The sequence below is a fragment of the Dermacentor andersoni genome, chromosome 4 (genome assembly GCF_023375885.2).
Source record: "Dermacentor andersoni chromosome 4, qqDerAnde1_hic_scaffold, whole genome shotgun sequence".
Lineage (NCBI taxonomy): Eukaryota > Metazoa > Arthropoda > Arachnida > Ixodida > Ixodidae > Dermacentor > Dermacentor andersoni.
The window spans coordinates 148,557,051-148,573,000 of record NC_092817.1 but is presented as its reverse complement, the minus strand read 5'-3'; the positions used below and the strand labels follow the sequence as shown (position 1 = coordinate 148,573,000).

General features: G+C 48.9%; 11 non-coding genes across 11 annotated transcripts; all 11 read left to right on the top strand.

Annotated features, from left to right (window-relative positions):
* The first annotated feature begins 4,761 nt into the window (after positions 1 to 4,761).
* TRNAL-CAA (transfer RNA leucine (anticodon CAA)) lies at positions 4,762 to 4,880 on the top strand. Its single transcript has 2 exons — positions 4,762 to 4,799; positions 4,835 to 4,880. It is a non-coding gene; the product is annotated as a tRNA-Leu (tRNA).
* A 73-nt stretch (positions 4,881 to 4,953) lies between these two features.
* On the top strand, positions 4,954 to 5,073 carry TRNAL-CAA (transfer RNA leucine (anticodon CAA)). The gene is made up of 2 exons: positions 4,954 to 4,991; positions 5,028 to 5,073. It is a non-coding gene; the product is annotated as a tRNA-Leu (tRNA).
* A 5,002-nt stretch (positions 5,074 to 10,075) lies between these two features.
* TRNAL-CAA (transfer RNA leucine (anticodon CAA)) lies at positions 10,076 to 10,194 on the top strand. Its single transcript has 2 exons — positions 10,076 to 10,113; positions 10,149 to 10,194. It is a non-coding gene; the product is annotated as a tRNA-Leu (tRNA).
* A 73-nt stretch (positions 10,195 to 10,267) lies between these two features.
* TRNAL-CAA (transfer RNA leucine (anticodon CAA)) lies at positions 10,268 to 10,386 on the top strand. Its single transcript has 2 exons — positions 10,268 to 10,305; positions 10,341 to 10,386. It is a non-coding gene; the product is annotated as a tRNA-Leu (tRNA).
* A 73-nt stretch (positions 10,387 to 10,459) lies between these two features.
* Positions 10,460 to 10,578, top strand: TRNAL-CAA (transfer RNA leucine (anticodon CAA)). The gene is made up of 2 exons: positions 10,460 to 10,497; positions 10,533 to 10,578. It is a non-coding gene; the product is annotated as a tRNA-Leu (tRNA).
* A 73-nt stretch (positions 10,579 to 10,651) lies between these two features.
* TRNAL-CAA (transfer RNA leucine (anticodon CAA)) lies at positions 10,652 to 10,770 on the top strand. Its single transcript has 2 exons — positions 10,652 to 10,689; positions 10,725 to 10,770. It is a non-coding gene; the product is annotated as a tRNA-Leu (tRNA).
* A 73-nt stretch (positions 10,771 to 10,843) lies between these two features.
* On the top strand, positions 10,844 to 10,962 carry TRNAL-CAA (transfer RNA leucine (anticodon CAA)). Its single transcript has 2 exons — positions 10,844 to 10,881; positions 10,917 to 10,962. It is a non-coding gene; the product is annotated as a tRNA-Leu (tRNA).
* Positions 10,963 to 11,035: 73 nt separating this feature from the next.
* TRNAL-CAA (transfer RNA leucine (anticodon CAA)) lies at positions 11,036 to 11,154 on the top strand. The gene is made up of 2 exons: positions 11,036 to 11,073; positions 11,109 to 11,154. It is a non-coding gene; the product is annotated as a tRNA-Leu (tRNA).
* A 73-nt stretch (positions 11,155 to 11,227) lies between these two features.
* TRNAL-CAA (transfer RNA leucine (anticodon CAA)) lies at positions 11,228 to 11,346 on the top strand. Its single transcript has 2 exons — positions 11,228 to 11,265; positions 11,301 to 11,346. It is a non-coding gene; the product is annotated as a tRNA-Leu (tRNA).
* Positions 11,347 to 11,419: 73 nt separating this feature from the next.
* On the top strand, positions 11,420 to 11,538 carry TRNAL-CAA (transfer RNA leucine (anticodon CAA)). The gene is made up of 2 exons: positions 11,420 to 11,457; positions 11,493 to 11,538. It is a non-coding gene; the product is annotated as a tRNA-Leu (tRNA).
* Positions 11,539 to 11,611: 73 nt separating this feature from the next.
* TRNAL-CAA (transfer RNA leucine (anticodon CAA)) lies at positions 11,612 to 11,730 on the top strand. Its single transcript has 2 exons — positions 11,612 to 11,649; positions 11,685 to 11,730. It is a non-coding gene; the product is annotated as a tRNA-Leu (tRNA).
* The last annotated feature ends 4,220 nt before the right edge of the window (positions 11,731 to 15,950 follow it).

Below are 15,950 nucleotides of genomic sequence, written 5' to 3'. Positions count from 1 at the left end.
GCGGATCTAGCGGCCCACCATAGCCGCGGTACCAGGAATGAAATGTCGCAGGATTATGCAATCATTTTGCCCCCACTGCCAACTGGGTACGTTGTTCAAAATACCGTTTTTCTACATGCTGATGTGAAAGGTAGACCATATCGCGCGGAAGATTTTCGTGAGCCACTGTTTCAACGTGTTCCGCCCACCGAGGTTCTTGCGCTCGGCGCCTATCAAATGAATCATGTGTGGGCGGTTACCTGCAAGACTGCTGAAGGCGCAAAGAAGTTTTTGGCCGAACCGGAATTGACGGTCAAGGGTCGGAGATGTATCGTAATTGATCCAAGTCACCGCGATGTCCGTCTGAAGCTTCACTGGCTGCTCTACCATGTACGCGACGAAGACGTGCGAAACGCCCTGCACCCCTACGGAACCGTCTTGGAAATAGGACTGGATAAATGGCGCCTTGACGGCTACAGCCTACAGAACACCATGACACGCACAGTTGTGGTGCGGCTGAAGGCGGACGTTACGTTGGATGATATACCACATCAGCTGCGCGTCGGAGGTGAGCTAGCCCTTGTCGTAGCGCCTGGAAGAGCGCCAAGGTGCTTGCGCTGCCAACAGATTGGCCACATAAGAAAGGACTGCCGCGTGCCGCGGTGCAACGTCTGCAAACGCTTTGGACACGCCATAGAAAACTGCTCGAGGACGTATGCGGCAGCTGCCATGGCCACGGTGAGCACGGAGAAATCCGAGCTCACCATGGACGGAGCGGAAGCAGAAGAATGTCTGAATTCTGCAACAACATCGGGAGTACAAGGCACCAGCACCAAAGGAAGTAAGCAATCGGAAAATACTACCGCGGAAAATTTGACAGCCACTGTACAGGTAGAAATTGCAGCAGACGCAAAAGCCAAAATACAGGGCTCCGAATTCATCGAGGGTGGTGCCAACAACACAAGTGAAAATAAAGAGACAGCGGGAGTCCACCACAAGAGTGCCGAAGTGGACGCCATGGATTGCCGTGAAGCAGAAGACAGCAGTGCGCTGGGAAAGAGACCACGAGACGACGCCGGTGCAGAGACAAAGGACGCCAACAGCAGTGAACCGCCGACAAAAGCGTTCACCAGTCGCCGGCTGCGGCCCACCCCAAAGCCAAACGTCCCGGAGGGGGAGAAGAGGGCGGCTAAGCTGCCCACTTGACAACACGGCTAACGCACCGAGGGTGTACCCCAATATCGGGGCACAGACTGTTTGGTGAGCGCATCCTTTTTTAAGATAAAGATGGCTGTTAGACTTGAGAGAGCAGTTCGTTTCGCCACTCTAAATGCGCGCGGGCTTTTGTCTAAAAGGCGCCAATACCAATTAAGTAGGCTATTTGCGGAACATGATTTAGACGTGATCGCCGTGCAAGAAACAAAAGTACACAGGGAGGACGAAACTGAGCGAATGGTTGCGCCTTTCAACACAACGTATAATGTCTGTGTGTCACATGCCGATGGCTTATCGGGAGGGTGTGCAATTTTTATAAAAAGATCGATGGGCGCAGTTGAGACAAGTATAAGAAGCAGTGAGAGCGGACGCTTCGTTGTTTGTGATTTTTCGTTAATGAATTTTGAATGGCGCGTGATTTGCTTGTACGCCCCAAATCGTGACAACGAAAAAAAAGCATTCTTTGAAGAGATTGGTGGTTTCATTGATTGTAGTAGATATGTGATATTAATTGGTGACTTCAACTGTGTGTGCGCGATTGAGGACCGCTCCAAACGTGTAAATTTGCACGATCAAAGCGCACTGTTTTTGACGGAATTGATTGCTGAGAATGGACTAGAAGATGTGGCCCTCTGCATGTCTAATGGCAGGGTTGAGTTCACGCATTTTCAGGGCCAAAGCCACGCACGTTTGGATAGAGCCTACATCCCACTTGACCTTGTGATGTGTTGTGACGAATACGTTGTTATACCAGTGTCTTTTAGCGACCACTGTTTGGTAAAATTCACGCTTGGGACAAAGGAAAGAATGCCTAAGTTCAACTGGCACCTCTGGAAATTAAATAACAGCATCATGAAAGATAAAATTTTTTCTAGAAAAGTAAATGAAGCGTTAACGATGCTGTATGAAGTTGGAAAAGACGACTGGGAAACGAGGTGGGAAGTTTTTAAACAAGATGTTAAATTGAGTGCTATAGAACGTACGACTATCCTTAATTTTGAGAAGAAACAAGACGAGAAGAAATTGCAGTCGCAACTGCAAGCACTATTAAAGGAAGAGAGTGTGAAACCGGGCTCTTTCACTAAAGAAATCAAAAATATCAAAAACAAGCTGGAACTTTTAGATAAAGAAAAGTACAGAGGTGCTATTATTAGGTCAAGAACAGAAAAGCTTTGGATGGGCGAAACACCGACAAAGCGGGCACTAAGTGATGAAAAGCAATATGCACAAAGAAAAGAAGTTAAGGAAATAATGTACAATGGCAGACTGACGAAAGAAAAAAGTCAGATAATGAACGCGTTTCTTGAACACTATCGCGATTTGCTTGGAAAACGTATTCCGATGGGGAATGGATTTAGTGAAGATTTCCTTTCTTTAGTGCCCAAGTTTGACGACGAAACTAAAAAAAGTTTGGAGGCCCCTATCAGTATAGAGGAGATTAAAAAAGCTATTGATGACTTAAGCACTGGAAAGACACCTGGCCCAGATGGAATCGGAGCAGAATTCTATAAAATGTTTAAAGAAGAGATTGCCAGCGCGCTGTTCCAAGTTATCGAAGAGGGGTATAAAAAGAAGCTACCACGGTCTTTCACTGAAGCGCACACTGTTTTAATCCCCAAATCGAACAATGACATCAAACTTCAGTCTGTGACGTCATATCGCCCCATTAGCCTCTTGAATACAGATTACAAAATTTTCATGAAGGTTTTGGCCAAAAGAATGCAGAATGTCGTTCAAAACATTGTAGGACCGCACCAGACATGTGGCATAAGAAGTCGTAGCATTACGACAAATATACACGTAGTAAGAAGTGTCTTAGGGATTTGCGATGACTTTGGAGACCGAATAGCAATGATGCAGTTAGATTTACCAAAAGCTTTTGACCGTGTCTCCCATGAAGTGTTGTTCAACGTGTTAGAACATGTGCAAGTTGGAACCGTGTTTATCGATGGATTAAAGATGGCGTACTCGCAGTGTGTAACACGCCTGGTAGTTAATAGGACGCTAAGTGAAGAAATTGACATACTCAGTTCCATCAGACAAGGATGCCCGGCCTCAGCCTTACTTTTTGCCATATACCTAGAACCCTTTTGCTTATCAATTATCCAAAATTCAAACGTGCACGGATTTAGATTACAGAGTACTGAAGTAAAGATTCTTGCATATGCTGACGATGTGGCCGTACTCTGTCAAGATAGGCAGAGTATATGTGAAGTTGTTCATACAGCCAAACAATTTTGTTCCATGACAGGTAGCATGATTAACTGGGATAAAACAACTGCGTTTTGGTATGGCAATTGGGATATGAAGCCTGATGTATACGTAAATGTAAGATGGGAAACCCGCCCACCTAGGGGTGCCACTCGAGGTTTATCGTGACAACAACGAGTACTGGAAGGACGAGCAGAAACAATCAGGCAAAAAACAAACGCCTGGGGTGGGCGGGAGCTCTCTATTTTTGCACGGGCGTATGTATACAACCTGTTTTTAATAGCCAAAATATGGTATGTGTTCCAAGTCCTTTGTATGTCGCGGGTGAATGTGCAGAAATTTCACAGGATTTTCGCCGTGTTTCTGTGGAGATCGACCTGGGAACGAACAAGTCGCTCAAATTTATTCTTACCGGTCCGAAACGGTGGATTGGGTTTGTGTCATTTATTTGTTAGGCAAGTTGTGTCTCGTTTTATTTTTCTCCGTGACCAAAGAAATGGCTTTTTACAAACTGTGATAAAATTAAGGCTGTGTTCACACGTTCCAGAATTTGTTGTGTCATCGAATGACAATATGTACCATTATGTGACTGGATTCTTGCGTGAAGTAGTGCATTCTTTTCAATTTCTGAAAGTGCGCTTTTCGCTAGAGTATTTGTCCTCTGTAAAACGGAAAACACTTTACAAAGACCTTGTCGACTGTTTGTTGCCAACACCGCGGTACAGAACTTTATTCAATGTCGGACCCGGACAGGACGTGCTAAGAAGGGTTAAAAAGACGAACGTAAAACCGGGAACAAAAACTTTCTTCTTCAAACTTCATTCTGGGACGCTCCCAGTAAAGCAATGGTTAGCTGATAAGGGACTCTACGTTCCATGGACGACAAACTGTCTACTTTGTAAGACGCCCGAAACGGTAGAACACGTTTTTCTTTACTGCTGGGACGCCGTTTTCCATTGGGACATTCTGCAGCGCACATTGAAAAAGGACCTACCCATCACGAGTTATGGCATTCGTTTTCCGAGTGTGGACAATGAAGACGGCGTCCCGTACGACATGTTCATGCTGATAGCACTTCACAGCATCTGGCAGACTAGAATGGCGGTCCGCAATGCCGACCTTCACGCACGTCCTGTCAGGGAAAATTTCATTGTAAACATGGATTATATACGCGAACTGTATAAAGCGCAACCAGAGCCTCCTGACTGGCTACCTCTCTTGGAAAAATTGTGTAACTTGAAGAAATTTTAAGTGAACACACCGGATCAAGACTTGGTCCAAATGTTTCCTTTTATCATTCATGTTTCTCTGTTTCCACGACCTGTAAAAGAAAACAGGCAATAAAGAAAAAAAAAAGTCCGGATGGCCGAGTGGTCTAAGGCGCCAGACTCAAGGGAAACCTTGCCCAGCAATGCGGGTTGCACGAGAATTCTGGTCCACGTATGTGGGCGTGGGTTCGAATCCCACTTCTGACACAATATTCTGCGTTTTTTTATACTGCGCTGTACGCGCCGCTCACTGCGCGCGCGCTGATTGGGCATATGCAGTGTCAGGATGGCCGAGTGGTCTAAGGCGCCAGACTCAAGGGAAACCTTGCCCAGCAATGCGGGTTTGCACGAGAATTCTGGTCCACGTATGTGGGCGTGGGTTCGAATCCCACTTCTGACACAATATTCTGCGTTTTTTTTATACTGCGCTGTACGCGCCGCTCACTGCGCGCGCGCTGATTGGGGATATGCAGTGTCAGGATGGCCGAGCATTCTGCTTCCGGCTCCCGAGCTAAACGGATCGTAGGATCATGGGCTCCAATGGAGCGGCATATGCGGCTGTTAGCCGCGGCAACAGGCTTTCGACGGAGGAAGATAAGGATTTCCAGATTATTTTGCCTCGGCTACCTACAGGACGCATTGTTTTAAATACAGTTTTTTTGCACGGCGACGCTCGTGTTCGCCCGTTCCGTGTGGAAGATTTCCGGGACGCGCTTCAAGCTGTTGGTATGCTCTCTGGCGTCGTCGCCCTTGGAGCATACCAAATCAACCATGTATGGGCGGTGACGATGAAGACAGCCGAGGCTGCCGAAAAGCTGGCTGCCCTGAAGGAGCTACAGGTGAAGGGGCGTCGCTGCCTGGTCATCGACCCCAAGGAACAACAGGTGAAGCTTCGTATCCACTGGCTTCTGCATGGGGTGGACGACGAAGACGTCAAGACCGCGCTGGCCTCCTTCGGCAAAGTGACGGAAGTGACCCGGGAGCGCTGGCGAGTGGATGGCGTTTCCGACAAGGGCTCGACGACCCGAGCAGTGCTGCTGCAGCTGAAAGCCGGAATGAAAGTTGACGACCTGCCCCACCAGATCCGCGTCGCCGGCGAGCTTGCGCTGGTGGTAGCCCCAGGTCGCCCCATGCAGTGCCTACGCTGCCGGGGCTCTGGCCACGTTCGACGAGAATGCAAGGTTCCCCGTTGTTCCCGGTGCAGGCTTTTTGGACACAACGACGCGGACTGTGTACGCTCTTACGCAGTAGCCGCGGGCTCGGCGCAGAGCGAGCCGTCGGCATCAGAACATATGATGGACGTGACCGAGGCGGAGGAAGCGGCCAAGGGTGCTGGAAACAGCAACGTGGCGGCAGAAACGAGCGCGACGACCAAGCAGGCCGAAGCAGGAAGGAATAATATCCCTCCCCCTAAGGAACCAGCAGCTACAGTCGAGAGCGTGCAGACGGCCCCGCAAGAAAATGAGAGCCACCAGCGAGCTACGGATGCAACGCAGGCAGAGGCGGACGACAACGCGACCCATGCTAGCGCCCGCGTCGAATCCGTCTCGGCACCGGTCAAGAGATCCCTGCAGCACGAGGAGAAAGTCGACGGAAAGGCCGGCGGTGACTCCGAGCCACCACCCGCTAAGACGCTACCCGGAAGGCGCTCCACCATCAAGCCTAAGCCGAACTTGGAGGCTGACCGCAGGCTCACCCCGAAGCCGACCAAAGACGAACTCGGACGACGGCCACCGGATGGCCACGGAGGCGTCTAGCGGTCAGCTAGACGTTAAGGTGAGCACCATGCTCCGGGCCTTCTCCCCTCCCGTTTAAATCAGTAATGGCTACCAACCCGTCGCTTAGCCTCGGCACGCTAAACGTTCGAGGTCTGGCCGCCAAAAAGAAACAGAGTCAGGTTTACAGACTACTAGTGGACCACGACCTCGACGTTTTAGCCGTGCAAGAAACCAAGGTAGACGGCGAGGAGGAGACCGGGAGCATGGTGCAAAGGTTCACGTACAACTACTATACGGTAGTGAGCCACGCCTTAGGGACTTCGGCGGGATGTGTATTGTTCGTGAGGAAGCTTCCAGGACTGGTTATTGACGGTTACTTCTCGTGCACTTCCGGTCGACTTGTCGTTTGTGATTTCAGTTATTGCGATGTCAAATGGCGCGTGTTGTGCATTTATGCACCTAATACAGTGCAAGAGAGGGCAACTTTCTTTTTGAACCTAAAGCATCACTTCTCTGTGCAAAAAACAATAGCCTGTGTAGGGGATTTCAACTGCGTATTGAATGCTGAGGATAGGTCTACGCGACGCGTAGTTTATGACAAAAGCAGCGATATCCTCGCACAAATTATACATGAGTTCGAATTAGAAGATGTCGCTGAGTGTTTTCGGGCTGATCGAGACGTGATGTACACTCACTTTCAGGGCACAAGTCACGCACGATTAGACCGGATCTATCTATCATACGATTTGGTGGAAAAATGCCAGTGCTATGCAGTTACGGCCATATCATTCTCGGATCACTGCCTGGTAAAATGCAGGGTAGGCAGCAAGAAAGAACGAAACAAATTCGTTTGGGAACTGTGGAAAATGAATTCTGAGCTGCTACGAGATGAAACTTTTAATGAAAAGGTAGTGGCTGCTCTGAATTCTTTTGCAACGGATAGTTCTATAAAGTTTGGCGAGGAATGGGAGTTGTTGAAGCAAACCATCAAAATGAAAGCAATTGAAAGAAGTAGCGTACTGCGTTATGAAGAAAAGGCCAGTGAAAAGGATTTAAAAACATTGCTGGCAAAATTGGCGACGCTGGAATGCAAGCAACCGGGCGCTTATCAAGACGATATGCGCGCTGTTAAGAAAAAGCTCGAAGTGTTCGACGAAGAACGCTATCGAGGCGCACTCGTGCGTGCTAGAGCAGAAAGACTAACATGCGGGGAAACGCCAACGAAAAGAGCGATGGGACTAGAAAAAAAACATTCCAGACGTAAGCAGATTGAGGCCATTGAATATGAAGGGGTGGTATTAACCGATAACAATAACATAGGGCATGCGTTCCTTGAGCATTACAAAAAACTTTTTGCATTCAGGCCTGTCAACATGCACGATTTCAATAATTTATTTTTGCAACGAATGCCACAGCTGTCGTCTGAAGTTAAAGAAACCTTAGAACGACCATTAACAGAACATGAAGTGATGAAGGCCATCGAAGACCTGAATCCTGGCAAGTCGCCAGGTCCAGACGGTCTTTGTGCCGCCTGGTACAAATCTTTTAAAGGCCACCTAGCTCATATCTTAACCGCCGTTTACAACGAAGCATACGAACTGAAAATACTTCCACCATCCTTTGGCCAGTCCCATACCGTACTAATACCGAAAACAGAAGACACCGAAAAGCTCAAGCAACTTTCATCATACAGACCCATTGCGCTTACTAATTGCGACTACAAAATATTGATGAAGGTGTTGGCACGGCGTATGCAGTCAGTCATTAAGGATGTAGTCGGCCCACACCAGACGTGTGGAATTCGCGGAAGAACCATCTTTACTAACATTCATAAGTTGAAGTGTGTGCTGGAGTGTTGTGATGCCATGTGTGAGGCAGTTGCGATCCTCCAGCTAGACTTGGAGAAAGCATTTGACTGTGTTTCTCACGAGATATTGCTCACCATCCTTCAACATGTTAATTTTGGCCACATAATCACTGAGGGGGTGACCATGGCGTACCGGAGTTGCTATACGAGACTTATAATTAATCAAATGCTGGGGGCCCCCATTAACGTGAAGCGCTCCGTTCGCCAGGGTTGTCCACTCAGCCCACTCCTGTTTTGTGTTTACATAGAAACGCTATGTCAGGCCATCATTGAAAATGAATACATTAAGGGATTTTGCCTCCAAGCAGCAGAGGTGAAGTTATTGGCATATGCTGACGATGTGGCTGTATGTTGTAAAGATACGCAAAGTGTATTGAACGCAGTGAGTATCGTCAGACAGTTTGGTAATGCCACTAATAGCTTCGTGAACTGGCAGAAATGTTTGGGGTTTTGGCACGGGGAATGGGCGTCCACACCAGACCACTTTTCCAACGTAACCTGGGTCACGACGCCAGTTAAGTACCTTGGCGCACCCCTTGATGCCTACAAGGACAGTAGCGAATACTGGAAGGAGCGAACAAAAGAAGTAAAAGAAAAAGCCGACCGATGGAACGCCGTTCACTTGTCCGTGTTCGCGCGAGCTACAGCGTGCAACACGTTTCTCGTGACAAAGATCTGGTACGTGATGCAGGTCCTACAGTGCTCTCGGATTAATGTGCAGAAACTGCACCGCGTGTTCGCTGTATTCGTGTGGGCATCGAGCTGGGAGCGATGCAGCCGAGATAATCTCTTCCGACGCGTGAAGGATGGTGGTCTGGGGTTGGCGCACCTTTTCTTGCGTCAACTGGTGAATAGATTCTTCTTCTTTCGAGATACAAACGACCCATTTCTGCGCACGGTGATCCAAATGAGGCTTTCAAGATCACTTCCCGAGTTTGTAGTAGGTACCGAAATAATGCCAGGATCTGTCCGTGGGTTCTTTCGGGAAATAGTTGATAGTGTTTCTTTTTTGCGTGTTCGTTTTTCAAGTGAATATTTGTGGAATGCAAAACGGAAAAAGTTATACCGTGATTTGTGTGATAGTGTATTGCATGTACCCATGTACAGAGCCGTGTACAGTGGAGGCCCAGGCCTAGACGTCTTGAAAAGGGTGAAGATGATGCCAGTTCAACCAGCCACGAAATCTTTCTTCTTTAAATTACATACCGGTACCTTATCTGTTAAAATTTTCCTGGAACAACGTGGGTTCTACATGCCGTGGGGAACCCACTGCCTCATTTGTAAAAAACCGGAAAGCATAGATCATGTCTTCATCCACTGTTGGGAGGGGGTTTTCTTCTGGGACGTGTTGCAAAGGACTTTGAAAAAGGAGTTACCGATAGATCCACACGGAATCAGGTTTCTGGCAGTTAATGATGACGAAGGATTCCCGTACGACCTTATCATGCTAACAGGCCTCCACTGTTTATGGCGCGCAAGAATGGCGGGCTACCATTGTGACCCGGATGCCCGACCGGCGCGTTTATACTTTCGAGAATGTATGCAAAAATATGTAGAAGTGCAGAAGTTGCAACAGCCTGTTCCTGAGTGGCTGCCGAGGGTTGAACCCCTGACAGCGCTCAAGGAATTTTAATACGACAATGTCATGCCACAGTAGCGGACGGCAACGAATGTGTATATTACTGTTTCTTGTTCCGTTTTTGTATTCATTATTTCCTTTTTGTCTTTTTCTTTCGTTTCTGTGTATATCATTTAAGGAATGTGTGTTGTGGTGACATGTCGAGGATTGGCAATAAAGAAAAAAAAAAAAAAAAAAAGTCAGGATGGCCGAGTGGTCTAAGGCGCCAGACTCAAGGGAAACCTTGCCCAGCAATGCGGGTTGCACGAGAATTCTGGTCCACGTATGTGGGCGTGGGTTCGAATCCCACTTCTGACACAGTATTCTGCGTTTTTTTATACTGCGCTGTACGCGCCGCTCACTGCGCGCGCGCTGATTGGGCATATGTAGTGTCAGGATGGCCGAGTGGTCTAAGGCGCCAGACTCAAGGGAAACGTTGCCCAGCAATGCGGGTCGCACGAGAATTCTGGTCCACGTATGTGGGCGTGGGTTCGAATCCCACTTCTGACACAATATTTTGCGTTTTTTTATACTGCGCTGTACGCGCCGCTCACTGCGCGCGCGCTGATTGGGGATATGCAGTGTCAGGATGGCCGAGTGGTCTAAGGCGCCAGACTCAAGGGAAACCTTGCCCAGCAATGCGGGTTGCACGAGAATTCTGGTCCACGTATGTGGGCGTGGGTTCGAATCCCACTTCTGACACAATATTCTGCGTTTTTTTATACTGCGCTGTACGCGCCGCTCACTGCGCGCGCGCTGATTGGGGATATGCAGTGTCAGGATGGCCGAGTGGTCTAAGGCGCCAGACTCAAGGGAAACCTTGCCCAGCAATGCGGGTTGCACGAGAATTCTGGTCCACGTATGTGGGCGTGGGTTCGAATCCCACTTCTGACACAGTATTCTGCGTTTTTTTATACTGCGCTGTACGCGCCGCTCACTGCGCGCGCGCTGATTGGGCATATGCAGTGTCAGGATGGCCGAGTGGTCTAAGGCGCCAGACTCAAGGGAAACGTTGCCCAGCAATGCGGGTTGCACGAGAATTCTGGTCCACGTATGTGGGCGTGGGTTCGAATCCCACTTCTGACACAATAATTTGCGTTTTCTTATACTGCGCTGTACGCGCCGCTCACTGCGCGCGCGCTGATTGGGGATATGCAGTGTCAGGATGGCCGAGTGGTCTAAGGCGCCAGACTCAAGGGAAACCTTGCCCTGCAATGCGGGTTACACGAGAATTCTGGTCCACGTATGTGGGCGTGGGTTCGAATCCCACTTCTGACACAATATTTTGCGTTTTTTTATACTGCGCTTTACGCGCCGCTCACTGCGCGCGCGCTTATTGGGGATATGCAGTGTCAGGATGGCCGAGTGGTCTAAGGCGCCAGACTCAAGGGAAACCTTGCCCAGCAATGCGGGTTACACGAGAATTCTGGTCCACGTATGTGGGCGTGGGTTCGAATCCCACTTCTGACACAATATTCTGCGTTTTTTTATACTGCGCTGTACGCGCCGCTCACTGCGCGCGCGCTGATTGGGGATATGCAGTGTCAGGATGGCCGAGTGGTCTAAGGCGCCAGACTCAAGGGAAACCTTGCCCAGCAATGCGGGTTGCACGAGAATTCTGGTCCACGTATGTGGGCGTGGGTTCGAATCCCACTTCTGACACAATATTTTGCGTTTTCTTATACTGCGCTGTACGCGCCGCTCACTGCGCGCGCGCTGATTGGGGATATGCAGTGTCAGGATGGCCGAGTGGTCTAAGGCGCCAGACTCAAGGGAAACCTTGCCCAGCAATGCGGGTTACACGAGAATTCTGGTCCACGTATGTGGGCGTTGGTTCGAATCCCACTTCTGACACAATATTTTGCGTTTTTTTATACTGCGCTTTACGCGCCGCTCACTGCGGGCGCGCTGATTGGGGATATGCAGTGTCAGGATGGCCGAGTGGTGATACGGTAAAGCTGAAATCTGTCGCTGGATACAGGCCCATAAGTCTTACGAATTCGGATTATAAAATCTACATGAAGGTGCTCGGAAAAAGGATGCAGTCAGTTATTAAATCCATAGTAGGCCCACACCAAACATGCGGTATTAGGAATAGAACAATATTGTCGAATATTCACATCGCTAGGAGTATATTGGAATGCTGTGATGCGAACCTCGAATGTGTAGCAATGGTTCAGTTAGACCTAGAAAAAGCTTTTGACAGGGTTGCTCACAGCATACTTCTTGCCCTGCTAAAACACATTAATGTAGGCGAAGTGATTCAGGACGGAGTAGCCATGGCTTATGAGAACTGTTCCGCTCACCTTATAATCAATAAAAGACTCAGCGAAAATATACCAGTATTATCCAGTGTGCGCCAGGGGTGCCCTTTGTCGCCCTTACTTTTTGCGATTTTTCTTGAACCTTTCTGTTTGAAGGTACGAGAAAACGAAAACATTCGCGGCTACCGTCTTTTAACTCAGGAAGTAAAAATACTAGCTTACGCAGATGACATCGCACTTTTTTGCATTGACCAAGAGAGCATTCGGGAGGCAGTCAAGGATGCAAGAAAGTTTTGCAGTCTAACGGGGAGTGCCATAAGCTGGCCAAAAAGCTTAGGCGTCTGGCACGGTGAATGGGACAGCCGGCCTGCAGTGTTAGAAACAGTACCGTTCACAGATACGCCAACCAGTTATCTTGGTGTTCCTTTGGAATACTATCGCGATACCACGACGCAATGGACTGAACAAACTGAGCGGGCTAAAGCACAAACAACGATGTGGGGAGGCAAGAATCTGTCAATATTCACGAGAGCCACTGTCTGCAATTTATTTCTTGTCGCTAAAGTGTTTTATATGTTGCAAGTTTTATGTATATCCCGAGTGTGTGTACAAAAGTTGCACAGGGTTTTTGCTATGTTCGTGTGGGGATCAGGATGGGAGCGCACGAGTCGTCTGAATCTGTTTCACGCTGTGCAGAAGGGAGGGTTGGGTTTGTCGCATTTATTTTTGAAACAAGTAGTGTCGCGTTTCATGTTCTTGCGCGACGAAAGCGATTGTTTTTTGCGGTGCGTTATCCAGACGCGATTAGGTGACGCACTGCCAGAATATGTTGTGACGTCGTATGACATACGTCAAGTGGTTGTCCGAGGTTTTTTGTTTGAAGTGATAAGCTCTTTCCGTTTTCTAAAAGTACACTTCTCTTTGGAATACCTGAACACAGTCGCAAGAAAGCGATTATACCGAGATTTAGTTAATATGATGTGTCCAGTACCAATATACCGTGCAGTATATGCACTGGGGCGTGAGCAGAATGTCTTAAAAAGAGTTAAGAAAATGCCTGTAAGAGCAACAACAAAAACTTTTTTTTTCATGCTACACACTGGCACGCTTCCTGTCAAGCCATGGCTGCAGGAGAAGGGGATCTTTGTACCCTGGAGTGTGAATTGCCAGATATGTCAGAAACCGGAGACAATGGAGCATATTTTTCTGGAGTGCAGGGACTCAGTCTTCCTTTGGGACATTCTACAAAGGACACTAAAAAAAGAATTTCCTTTAACACCTTTTGGAATCCGTTTTTTACCGTTTGAAGAGACAGAAGGCGTGCCATGTGATATGGTGATGTTACTCTGCATGCACAGCGTGTGGAAAACACGAATGGCGGTGCGTAATGAGGATGTTGACGCAAAACCGGCCAAAGAATATTTTGCTGAAAATGTATTGTACACTCGCGAAGCGTTTAAAGCGCTCAGCGAACCACCTGAGTGGTTAACAGCATTTGAACAGCTTGCAAAATTCAGCCTTTTTAAACCAAAATTAAACGACAAGGTACACCCGCACATTGAACTGTCTTTTTTGTTTTGTAATCGCAGCGGAGAATAGCTGTGAATCGTGTATTTGTTATAAAACAGGCAATAAAAAAAAAAAAAAGATGGCTGAGTGGTCTAAGGCGCCAGACTCAAGGGAAACCTTGCCCAGCAATGCGGGTTGCACGAGAATTCTGGTCCACGTATGTGGGCGTGGGTTCGAATCCCACTTCTGACACAATATTTTGCGTTTTTTTTTATACCGCGCGTTACGCGCCGCTCACTGCGCGCGCGCTGATTGGGGATATCCAGTGTCAGGATGGCCGAGTGGGATTCCACTTCCGGCCACCGTAGTGTACGGTCGTGTAATGTCGAGCTCCCTTGGAGCGGCGAATGCGGCCCAGCAGGGCCGCGGTAACAGGACAGATGCACAGGATTCTACGGACTATGACGTTATTTTGCCACAACTGCCTTCAGGTTCGTCTGTTTTAAATACTGTTTTTTTTTTCACGGCAGCGTTAAAGCCAGGCCGTTTCGAGCTGAGGACTTCCGAGATACATTGGATCGTCTGGAACTGCTCCCCGAGGTAGTTGCCTTGGGGGCGTTTCAGATGAGCCACGTGTGGGCGGTGACCTTTAAGAGCGCGGAAGGAATGAAAAAGTTGCTCGCCGAAACTGATGTGACTGTGAAGAATCACCGCTGCCTCATGATAGATCCGAGCACCCATACTGTCAGCCCAAGGCTCTATTGGCTGCTTTACCACATACAAGATGAAGACGTGCGCGCTCCTCTTGCACCGTACGGCAATGTGACGGACGTTTGCAGAGAGCAATGGCGTGTACCAGGACTCGGCGATAAGGGCTCTTCGACACGGACGGTTAATCTGCAGCTGAAGGGTGGCGTGACATTGGACGACCTGCCACACCAGCTACGAGTGTCTGGTATTACGGCCCTTCTGGTGGTACCGGGGAGACCGCCGCTTTGCCTGCGGTGTCAGCGAATAGGGCACATTCGCCGAGAATGCCGCGTTCCACGGTGCAAGCTCTGTCGGCGGTTCGGACATGACGATAGCGAGTGCGCTAAAGCATACGCAAGCGTAGCAAGCCAAAGGAGCCGGGAGGACCCCACCGAGCACATCATGGACGCGGCGGAGGCTGCGGGAATCAAGGACAGACAACCTACGTCGACAGCTGTTGAAACGTCCGAGGAGGAAATTGCGAAAAGTATTGGAAGCGACAACAGTGGCGTGGCACCTGTACGACAGGTTACCGCTACGCCAACGTGCGCCGTCAAAGACGTCTCTGATACCACTCAAGCCTCGCCGGGTAGCGACCAAGAAGACATGGACGTCGCGAGCAGCTCGTCTGCGAAACGCCCACACACGCAAGTTTCCGAAGGTGACGAAGGGGGCCGCGGGAAGGCACAGGAGCCGCCCAGGAAAGAAAGTTCGTACCGCCGCCCTTCTTTCAAGCCAAAGCCTCACATTCCGCCGGATTCCAGTCCGACGGTACCGAAGGCGCCCCCGTAATAACGAGGGCGTCGCCCAGCAATGCCTGTATGCGAGGTGAGGGACGGGCTGCAGAGTACAATTGTAAAGTTCGGTCGCTTTTGCCTAGGAAAGAATTGTGCGCGATCCGAGAAATGGCAGGACGTATGGGTTCGCTTGAATTAGTATGCTTGTTTTTCTTCTTCTAAAAAAAAAAAAGGAAATGGCTTCAAAACCTGTAATAGCTCTACGCATTGGCACGCTGAATGTCCGAGGCCTGGGCGCGAAAAGGCGGCAGTACCAGGTCAGCCGGTTATTGCAAGAAAATGATTTAGACATAGTCGCTCTACAGGAAACAAAAATTGAAAGTGAAGAGCGCACCGACCGAATGGTTCAAACATTTAGAGCGCGGTACAGTGCGTGCGTTTCCCATGCTGTCGGCAGTTCCGGTGGGTGTGTTTTGTTGTTGCGGAAATCTTTAGAAATTGTTCCGCAATCTGTATTTGTTTGTGATGAAGGTCGAATGATTGTGTGTGACTTTTCGCTCTGGGATTCGGAGTGGCGGGTAATTTGCATATACGCCCCAAATAATGAAAGAGAACGCCGTGACTTTTTTGGAAAACTTGATGTCTATTTGAAATCTGAGCGCTATATTATCTTGCTGGGAGACTTCAATTGTGTTGGTTTTTCTGACGACCGGAATAACAACTTGCTTGTACGCGATCAAAGTGCAGGTTTCTTGCTCGCAGCAACCCGAGAGCGTGAATTAGAAGGCGTTGGTGCGGTGTTTTGCAGTGGAAA